The sequence below is a fragment of the Oncorhynchus kisutch genome, linkage group LG29, assembly GCF_002021735.2.
Source record: "Oncorhynchus kisutch isolate 150728-3 linkage group LG29, Okis_V2, whole genome shotgun sequence".
Classification (NCBI taxonomy): Eukaryota; Metazoa; Chordata; class Actinopteri; order Salmoniformes; family Salmonidae; genus Oncorhynchus; species Oncorhynchus kisutch.
This window is the reverse complement of record NC_034202.2, coordinates 29,837,074-29,848,359: the sequence shown is the minus strand read 5'-3', so window position 1 is coordinate 29,848,359 and position 11,286 is coordinate 29,837,074.

Below are 11,286 nucleotides of genomic sequence, written 5' to 3'. Positions count from 1 at the left end.
GGTTAATAATCCTTCTTTAACCTGTGTCCTCCCCTTCATCTGCACGGATTGAAGTGGAATTAACAAGTGACATCAAAAAGGGATCATAGCCTTCACCTGAATTAACCTGGTCAGGGGCGACAGGTAGCCTAGTGGTTAGCGTTGGGCCAGTAACCGAAAGGTTGCTAGATTGAATCCCCAAGCTGACAAGGTAAAAATCTGTCATTATGCCACTGAACTGTTCCTAGGCCGTCATTGTAAATAAGAATTTGTTCTTAACTGACTTTCCTAGTTAAATAAACGTTTTTTTTTTTTTTGTTTTTTATGTAATGGAAAGAGCACGTGTTCCTAATGATTTGTAAACTCAATGTATCTATGAGCATGAACAACTACAGCATACGTCTACATACAATACAGGTACAGTACATGTACAATACAGGTACAATACATGCACAATACATGTACAATACAGGTACAATACATGTACAATACATGTACAATACATGTACAATACAGGTAAAATACATGTACAATACAGGTTCAATACATGTACAATACAGGTTCAATACATGTACAATACAGTTACAATACAGGTAGGTAGGTAGCAGTGGAGGCTGGTGTGGGAGAGCTATAGGAGGATGGGCTTATTGTAATGGCTGGAATGGAATCAATGGAACGGAGTCAAACATGTGGTGTCCATATGTTGATGTGTTTGATTCCGTTCAATGTATTTCATCCAGTCATAACAATGAACCCGTCCTCTTATAGCTCATCCAACCAGCCTCCACTGGTAGGTAGGTTACCATGAAACTCTTACCTTGTTTAAGTCAGAAGCCAGATATCAAATGAGGTGACCAGCTAGTGAGTCTCTCTATGTACTCTACAGAGGGCTGTCGTGTCTCTGCTGGCCACTCCCTTCAGTGAAAATGAAAGGGGTTTGTTGAAGTAAACACTACCCACTGGGCACACCACCGAGGGGACCATTTCATAACAAGGTAAACGTGATCGTGCCAGGACGTTATAACTCCCGTGGTAACAAAAACAAGAAACTGTTTAGGAAATGTTTAGGCAAGCTTCCAGTACTCGAGAGTAGAAGTAGTTCATCATTTCACCTTTCATCATTTCAACGTGGATAGTTGAGTAATATGTGGTTGAGACGTTGATCCATGAGATTACAACCTACAGTACCCTATACCCACTCAAAAACAAAGCCAAAAGTTAGTTGAATTTCCAATGTGTTATCACCATGCTTTCAACTATCTAAAAGCACAACTGACTTCCAATGGTTTAGTTCTCACCCACATGTCTATCACTGTGCTTTCTCACCCAAATGTCTATCACTGTGCTTTCTCACCCACATGTCTATCACTGTGCTTTCTCACCCACATGTCTATCACTGTGCTTTCTCACCCAAATGTCTATCACTGTGCTTTCTCACCCACATGTCTATCACTGTGCTTTCTCACCCACATGTCTATCACTGTGCTTTCTCACCCACATGTCTATCACTGTGCTTTCTCACCCAAATGTCTATCACTGTGCTTTCTCACCCAAATGTCTATCACTGTGCTTTCTCACCCAAATGTCTATCACTGTGCTTTCTCACCCACATGTCTATCACTGTGCTTTCTCACCCAAATGTCTATCACTGTGCTTTCTCACCCAAATGTCTATCACTGTGCTTTCTCACCCAAATGTCTATCACTGTGCTTTCTCACCCAAATGTCTATCACTGTGCTTTCTCACCCAAATGTCTATCACTGTGCTTTCTCACCCAAATGTCTATCACTGTGCTTTCTCACCCAAATGTCTATCACTGTGCTTTCTCACCCACATGTCTATCACTGTGCTTTCTCACCCAAATGTCTATCACTGTGCTTTCTCACCCAAATGTCTATCACTGTGCTTTCTCACCCAAATGTCTATCACTGTGCTTTCTCACCCAAATGTCTATCACTGTGCTTTCAACTATTTAAATGCACATGGTTTACATTAAAAGTACATAGTGCAAGTAATTAATTATGTTCGAGATCCTGCACATATTATTACATATATTGTGAAGATCTCCACAGACCTGCAATGACCTATGCATGCTATCTTGAACATGCACACTTTATATGATTACATAAGAAGCATTTACACTGAGTGTAAAAATCACCTTCCTAATATTTAGTTGCACCCACTTTTGACCTCAGAACAGTCTCCTTAGGGATTTAAAACGTTGCATATGTATTCTATGAGTTTTATTTGCCCATATGAAGTCTGTTATGGTCGAGTATACTTTTTAAAATAATGTCTTTAGTGGGGTAATTGGTATTACCGAAAATACATTTTAAAAAATGTGGGAGCCATGCCATTCTAAAGAGGTTAATTCTACCTATAAGATTTATGGGAGATTGTTCCATTTAATTAGATCTGATTTCATGTTGTTGAGCAATGGGATGAAGTTATCTTTATATAGTAGTTTGTTGTCACTTAGTAAGCATCCTTTAATATTGTTTTGTGGTCCACTCAAAGGATTGCTGTAGATCATGAGTTATTATTTTTCTTATTCCTATTGCAATTATTTCAATTTTGTCCACGTTGATTTTATATCCTGAGATTTTGGAGTATTGTGAAAATATTTTTAACAAAGGGTGCATTGAGTTTTCAATATTAGTCAGATATATCAGGAGATCGTCTGCAAATATGTTTAGTTTATATTCATGTTTAACAATACTGATACCTGTTAGTTTGAGTCCTGTCTAATTCCTTCTTCAAGCGGTCATTTGCCAGTGCAAACAGGAGGGGGGAAAGAGGACATTCTTGTCTTGTGCCCCTTTCTAAAGATATTTAATCAGGTAATGTATTATTTGTGTATATTTTTGCTTTAGGATATGTGTATTTGTTTTGTGAGGGCTGCAATGTGTTTACCAAGTTTATTTGCCTTTAAATAGTATGCTTTAATTGAGTTTAACCTGTAGTAAATTCAGATATTTTATTTTCTTCTTTACCTTGTAAAGATTTTTTGTGGGCTTTTTCTTTTGTAACAGTATTTTTATTGGAATTTCATAATTTTCACCCATATTAAGAGATACAACAACAGAGACAAAGCACACAGAACAAAAACAAGAAAAACAGCACCCACTTACACACATCTATGCGCATATATATACACATACATACATACACATACATATACCCATGCATATACACACACATACGCGCATGCACACACACACATACACACCCATACATACGTACACCATTTTCCTCTTCCCGCTCGGTGCTTCTCTCACCCCATCACCATCATTGCGTCTCTCAATACATACATTTTAAACAAACTTACAAACAGAAATTAAACAAAAAAGCTCCATTTAAACCAAGAGGTTGGGTTCCACACATGGAACGTACAGTGTAGTTCTGAAATACATAGATCCCCGCCATTCTAAGAGAATCCTTGCAGCATAATAGCTGATACCTCAGGTTCTAGGTAATTTAGATAAGGTTCCCATACTTTGTAGAACTGGTCTGTTTTAGAATGCAATGTACATGTCAGATATTCCAGAGGCACCCATTCAAATAGTATCTTATGCCAATCTTTAATAGAAGGAACCTTATCACTAATCCACTGTAAAAGGATGTTTTTCCTCGCTGCGAAGGTAAGGATGTTGTAAAGCCTCCTCTTACCCACAGAAGTAACATGCCTACTAGGGAGACCTAACAGTAAAGAAACTGGGTACAATTCTAGATCAACCCCTAGGATCTTTTCAATTTCTTGCAGAACACCAGACCAGTATCTTTGTATTTTGGTACATGACCATAAACAATGTGTTAGGGTGCCTGTATCCGTTTTGCATTTAAGACACTGAGGGGAAGAGGAAGTGGGGCTAAAAGCATGTCTGCGATTTGGGGATATATGCAATCTGTGTATTATTCTTAATTGGATTGCTCTAGTACGGTTACATATAGATATTGTTTTTGCATATCTCCAAATGTCCTCCCACATCTCTTCGTCAATAGTAACAGACAATTCTTTCTCCCACACTTGTTTCACCCTCTGTGTGTTGACAGCAGAAAAGGACCTTAAAGTATCATAAAACAGACTTACAGACATTTTCCTTTGTGGGAAAAAAAGCATTCTTTCAATGACAGACACATCAGGGTTACCAATTAAGGTGGTGCTCTTCAGAATATAATGTCTTACTTGTAGGAAGCGGAAAAAGTCCTGCTTTGGGAGTCGATATTTCTCGACCATCTGCTCAAATGACAACAAAATCTTATCAGCAAATAAGTCATTTAGTCTGCGTATGCCCTTATTAAGCCATAAGTTAAAGCCAGCATCCAGCAATCCTGGACTGAAATCTGGGTTGTTAAGAATTGGGGTAAGAGCAGAGGTTAGTTTGGACCTTCCCAGGAAGCGTTGAACTGACCTCCATAATTTGAGTGTGTTAAGTGTAACGGGATTATTGCAGTGATCTTCTACAGACTTGAAACTTCTGAAAAATAAAAGATCCTGTAAGGGGTATTTTGAAAGAGAAGTCTCAATGTCTAACCAAATAGAGGAGTCATCATTTGTGATCCAGTCAGAAATATAACAAAGGTGAGCACACCATTGATAGAACCTGATATTGGGCAGGTCCAAGCCGCCCATAGAACTTGGCAGCTGCAATATTGCCATCTTAAGTCTTGGCTTGCGTTTACTCCATATAAAGGAACTTAGCCATCCATTTACATCCTTTATTACCTTATTGGAGAGTAATACTGGGATCATTTGGATTGGTTAAAGTAGTCTAGGTAAAATGTTCATTTTCAAGAGGGATATTCTACCCAACCAAGAAATCGGGAGAGAGTTCCAGCGCTCCAGATCCTGTCTTATTGTATCAAACAAGGGAACAAAATTGGCTTTGTACATTAGCTGGAATTTAGGAGTTACAAATATACCCAGATACATGAAACCTGAGGGAGACCATTTAAAAGGGAAGGGGGGAGAAGTATTAGGTACAGAGTGTAGGCTACCAAGTGGCATAGCCTCTGACTTAGTAAGGTTAATCTTGTAGCCTGAGAATTAGCTGTCTAGAGATGAATATCAGGACATCATCAGCATACAAGCTTATTTTATGGTGAACATCACCAATGAGCAGCCCCTGTATTTGTGGGCTTTTTCTAAGATAGTGATTTATTTTTATTTCATTTTAATTTCTAACTCAGATTTAACTTTAGCCAAGTATGGGATTATCATTCCCCTGATGCACGCCTTAAAAGCATCTCAGATTATGTCGGACACAGCTTTTCGCTGGCCTCTATGTCTATATTTGCAAAGGTAAAGGTCTTAATTTCTTGTTTACGTACAGTATTTAATACATTTTGGGTCTTGAAAATGCGCTCTGTTCATTCTCCATATTCCGTCAGTGTATTTTCTGTTGGTATAATTAAGCACGATACAGGAGAATGATCCGATATCACTATATCATGGATTTTAGAACCCAGTATATTGTTGAGTGCATTTTTGGAAATAAAAATGTAGTCAATTCTTGAATAGCTTTTCATACTTTGAGAAAAAAGGGAATAGTATTTTGTAGTTGGGAATCATAATCTCCAGATGTCCTGTAAATTATATGTAGAGATGAATTTCCCTTTTTTTATTGCTATGTCTGCCTAACTTGCTGAATGCTTGATTCAGGTCACCTGCCAAAATAATAGTTATTGTTTGGGTTGTATCTAATATAGCTTGAATTCTATCTAAAAACAGCAGGTTTGCCCCTGGGGGGATATACAATGAAATCAATATGCATTTTTCCCCATATAAGGTACAATAAAACATTTGAAAACATCCTTCTTGTTCCGTGTGCTGGGATATAAGGGAAAAGGGCGTATTGTTATTTATCAGGATGCCTATACCTCTGCTGTTACTACAGTATATGGCAGCATAGGCCTCTCCAACACAGCTCCTCTTTAAATATTACATTTCTCATTTAGTTATTGTTCTTGCAGGAAAGTGTTGTGCTTTCAGGCAAACCACATCTGCTGACAATGTCTTTAAATGATCAAGAACCTTATGCTTTTTTTTGCCATCATGAAGCCCGTGCACATTCCTTGTAATAAGTTGGATAGTGTTGGTGTTTGCCTGGCCTGGTCACCAGGAGATATGGTCCCTCACTGACATCCTGGTCACCAGGAGATATGGTCCCTCACTGACACCCAGTTTTAATCTGGCTTGGTCACCAGGAGATATGGTCCCTCACTGACACCCAGTTTTAATCTGGCTTGGTCACCAGGAGATATGGTCCCTCACTGACACCCAGTTTTAATCTGGCTTGGTCACCAGGAGATATGGTCCCTCACTGACACCCAGTTTTAATCTGGCTTGGTCACCAGGAGATATGGTCCCTCACTGACACCCAGTTTTAATCTGGCTTGGTCACCAGGAGATATGGTCCCTCACTGACACCCAGTTTTAATCTGGCTTGGTCACCAGGAGATATGGTCCCTCACTGACACCCAGTTTTAATCTGGCTTGGTCACCAGGAGATATGGTCCCTCACTGACACCCAGTTTTAATCTGGCCTGGTCACCAGGAGATATGGTCCCTCACTGACACCCAGTTTTAATCTGGCTTGGTCACCAGGAGATATGGTCCCTCACTGACACCCAGTTTTAATCTGGCTTGGTCACCAGGAGATATGGTCCCTCACTGACACCCAGTTTTAATCTGGCTTGGTCACCAGGAGATATGGTCCCTCACTGACACCCAGTTTTAATCTGGCTTGGTCACCAGGAGATATGGTCCCTCACTGACACCCAGTTTTAATCTGGCTTGGTCACCAGGAGATATGGTCCCTCACTGACACCCAGTTTTAATCTGGCTTGGTCACCAGGAGATATGGTCCCTCACTGACACCCAGTTTTAATCTGGCCTGGTCACCAGGAGATATGGTCCCTCACTGACACCCAGTTTTAATCTGGCCTGGTCACCAGGAGATATGGTCCCTCACTGACACCCAGTTTTAATCTGGCCTGGTCACCAGGAGATATGGTCCCTCACTGACACCCAGTTTTAATCTGGCTTGGTCACCAGGAGATATGGTCCCTCACTGACACCCAGTTTTAATCTGGCTTGGTCACCAGGAGATATGGTCCCTCACTGACACCCAGTTTTAATCTGGCTTGGTCACCAGGAGATATGGTCCCTCACTGACACCCAGTTTTAATCTGGCCTGGTCACCAGGAGATATGGTCCCTCACTGACACCCAGTTTTAATCTGGCCTGGTCACCAGGAGATACGGCCAGACCAGAGTGGTACATATAGCTCATATTCTGTTGTCTATGGTTTGTAGCCTGTGGTTTTTGCCAAAAGAGTTAACCCTCTATCCCTTCCCAGGTCTAAACCAGTCCCTGATTAGAAAGCAACGATGTAAAAACGCAGTGGAACTGGCTTCGAGGTCCAGTTGAGTTTGAGGGCCCTATAGAATTATTGTTTTGCAAGGGAAACATACTGTTGCTGATCGGGGAATCTCATAATGTAGATATCCTGTGGTAACAAAAACAGAAAACAACTAGAAATGTTTAGGTAAGCTTCCAGTACTGGAGAGTGAAAGTAAAAGTGGTTTGTTGAAGTAAACACTTACTTATACAGAGAATCAACTCCCTGCCAATGGCTGTTTGTGGGTTTGTTCACCAAGGACTTGACTAGTATGTTTGCTGTTAATCATCAAGGCCTTGACTAGTATGTTTGCTGTTAATCATCAGGCCTTGACTAGTATGTTTGTTACTAATCATCAAGGCCTTGACTAGTATGTTTGCTGTTAATCATCAAGGCCTTGACTAGTATGTTTGCTGTTAATCATCAAGGCCTTGACTAGTATGTTTGCTGTTAATCATCAAGGCCTTGACTAGTATGTTTGCTGTTAATCATCAAGGCCTTGACTAGTATGTTTGCTGTTAATCATCAAGGCCTTGACTAGTATGTTTGTTACTAATCATCAGGCCTTGACTAGTATGTTTGTTACTAATCATCAGGCCTTGACTAGTATGTTTGTTACTAATCATCAGGCCTTGACTAGTATGTTTGTTACTAATCATCAGGCCTTGACTAGTATGTTTGTTACTAATCATCAGGCCTTGACTAGTATGTTTGCTGTTAATCATCAAGGCCTTGACTAGTATGTTTAATGTTAATCATCAAGGCCTTGACTAGTATGTTTGCTGTTAATCATCAAGGCTTGACTCATATTCTTGTTGTTAATTATCAAGGCCTTGACTAGTATGTTTATTGTTAATCATATGTAATACCCTTGTTAGAACCAAGTATTGAGTTTATTCTTCTTAGAACCAAGTATTGATTGTATTTGTTATAATTAATTGGTATTAGATTTAAAAGGTGATTGAATTGCTCTGACTAGTAATGTTAATGTTAATGCATTTCTTTTAAATACATTTTTCTTTAATGTATAAGTGAATAGGTTGGTTTATTTTTAAGTTTAAGTTTTGACAAATAAGGTTGCTTGTTAAGCTGTGGCCAATGGGAGTTGACCTGGTTAAAGGGAGGCCTGGGAAAAAAAGAGAGGGAGGGAGACGTTGAGAAAAAGGATGGATGTAAAAAATGTGAAAAATAAATAAATAAATAAAGGATGGACGTTACATTATGACCGATGGTGAAGAAAAATGATAAAAGAAGACGATAAAAATAGAACAAATCCCATACCTACCGAGTTTTGAAGGGTAATGCTGATTTTATTTTAGTTAGGAAGGATTTAGTAAAGACTGAAGCTACCGTCTCATCGTGGAGGTATTTGACAGCCTTGAGGTTAGCCTAGCATCGTGTGAAACCCGAGAGAGAGAGTTGCTTGGGAAAGATTAACGAGTTCACGTTCCCATGGGATTTCGGTTACTCCTAAAGAGTACTGTCTGCATTGATAGCTGTGCTTGATGTGGATCTTGTGAGGAAACCTGCAAGGAACTGCCAAACTTTGCTGAAGGAATATCTATAAGGAGTGTCGTGTCTTTGGCTATGCCAGATTAAGTGATATGACATGCTATTCTATCAAATCATTTCTCCGTAATTAATATCACCTGATTGAGCTAATCATGTACATTTAATTAACTAGAAAGTCGGGGCACCACGAAATAATATTTATAGAGCTGTTATCTTCCGAATAAACTCTTAAAGACCTAGTAATATTTTACATCAATAGCAGTCAATATTAATCGTCATCTTAATTCAGTCTCATCTGAAAGTTGTAAATTCTTGGTTATCTGCGCGAACCCTGGCTAACAAGTTGAATCAGCAATACAAAATTGGGTTTAATTATTTATTTACTAAATCCCTAACTAATCACACAGAATTACACATACACATAATTAAATCATAACTTGATTACAAATGACGTCATAAAGGAAAACATCCCTAGCGGGCGGGACAGATATGACAGCTTGTTACACAAAAGAAAAGGGCTGGGTTTGAGTGAAAGAGCGGGAAGATTGAGGAACAAAGGGTGAAGCTGTGCTATCGTAAATACAGTATCTTATGCATTCTAAATTACCGCCCATTTGGAAAAGGAAAATGCAATAAATATTTACTTTAAGCTGCGCTTCAGTAGGTTGGTGGTAGATGGAAGACCGTGCTGCTAAACCGAGTCCTTTGTCTATTGAAGAATGTCTCTAGTGGTCAATTGGATAAGTTGTAGTAACGTTGTTGTGTGATAGACGGGATACTCTGTCTGTTCCTTCCTAACCCTCGTTTACAGCAGCTGTTGCTAACTCAACAGCTAGGAGGTATCACTTCTGTAGTGAATAAGAGTTCAAAGTTCATACCATTCGCAACCAAAGCTCACGCTGATGTTGTCTTCGTTCTGTAGTTATTATTTGAACCATTCTGACATCGGACCGTCGTCCTCACATCCTCGGAACAGTAGGTTATATTGTCAAGGCTTTATATAGGAAGGGAGAGGAGGGCGTGTTTGAAAGGCTTTATAGCCCATGTCCCTTCACAGGGGCCGGCCACTGATTGAGCAGAGCCCTAACTTATGAAAACCCAAATCTCACATTTTGGAAGCTAAAATCACATTTCATCCCATCACGAATAATTTCATATTCAAAATTGAACAACAATTCCATGTGAATCCGATAACTCTGATGTGTAGACTTTCCACTGTAGGGTTTATGTCATCTTATTATTGATGAGAATGTCTCAGATGACAACCGAACTGACATCATATTCATTAAGTACCACCGCATATGTTCAATTGGTCGGATTACCAGAATATTGTTAATTTCCACCCACCTTCTGATGTTCCCAGAATCTCTATGTTAACCAGGGGTTTTGCAGATGTAACACCAGTAGGGTAGAGAGAGGGGGAAAGGGGGGGAGAGGTATTTATGACTGTCATAAACCTACCTTCAGGCCAACGTCATGACAGTAGTGAGTAACCACAACGGTGGGGTGCTTCGGGACTTTATGTGTCGTCTTTTTTTTGTTGTTGCTCCAAAGCGCTCCAACATGTTAAGCAAGCTTGAAATAATTTGGACATGGGTTGTGCACGACTCATTGGGGTTTATTATTATAATTTTTTTTTGATATGGTGCTTTGAAAATGTAATAAAACACATCTTGAACCTTATGTATGTTGCCTTGGTGGAGTCATTTACTGTTTCAATTGAATGCATTGGAAAGGATATCCTTATACAATAACAAAAATCTATAATCATTCCATCTGAAATTGTTACCCTATTTGTCATCACCCATAGTTTACAATAGGGATTCTTATTGGAGATGTCCTTCTCACCTAACATCCCATGCTGTTGAGATATTCTACATAAGTTAAGTGAGTGAGTGAGTCAAGTGAGTCAAATTCGAGCCTGGTGAGAGGGTTACACATAAAAGCCTTGACTAGTATGTTTGCTGTTAATCATCAAGGCCTTGACTAGTATTCTTGTAGTTAATCAGCAAGGCCATGACTAGTATGTTTGTTGTTAATAATCAAAGCCTTGACTGGTTCTTAGTAAGCTCTAAAATGAAAGATACCCTATTTAGGTCTAGGAGTAGAACTAGTCTCGCATGGCCAATGCCATCCTTCCAAATCCTGTTTGTTTCCATGACTATTGGCCAGTGCAGCACTGACAACAACCTAAAAATTCTCTGTTAATTTGTGTCAAATGCAACCACGTAGAAAACGAAAAAGTTAATCATGTACCCAAAGTGGTGACTCTGCTAGTAGTCTAACCCAATCTACAACCCATAGCTCTAGAATGCAGAGAAGCTGGATTTAATTCAACTACTGAGCATCTCCTCGCGTCCATATCGCTGCCATGGTGGGGAACGATGATTTA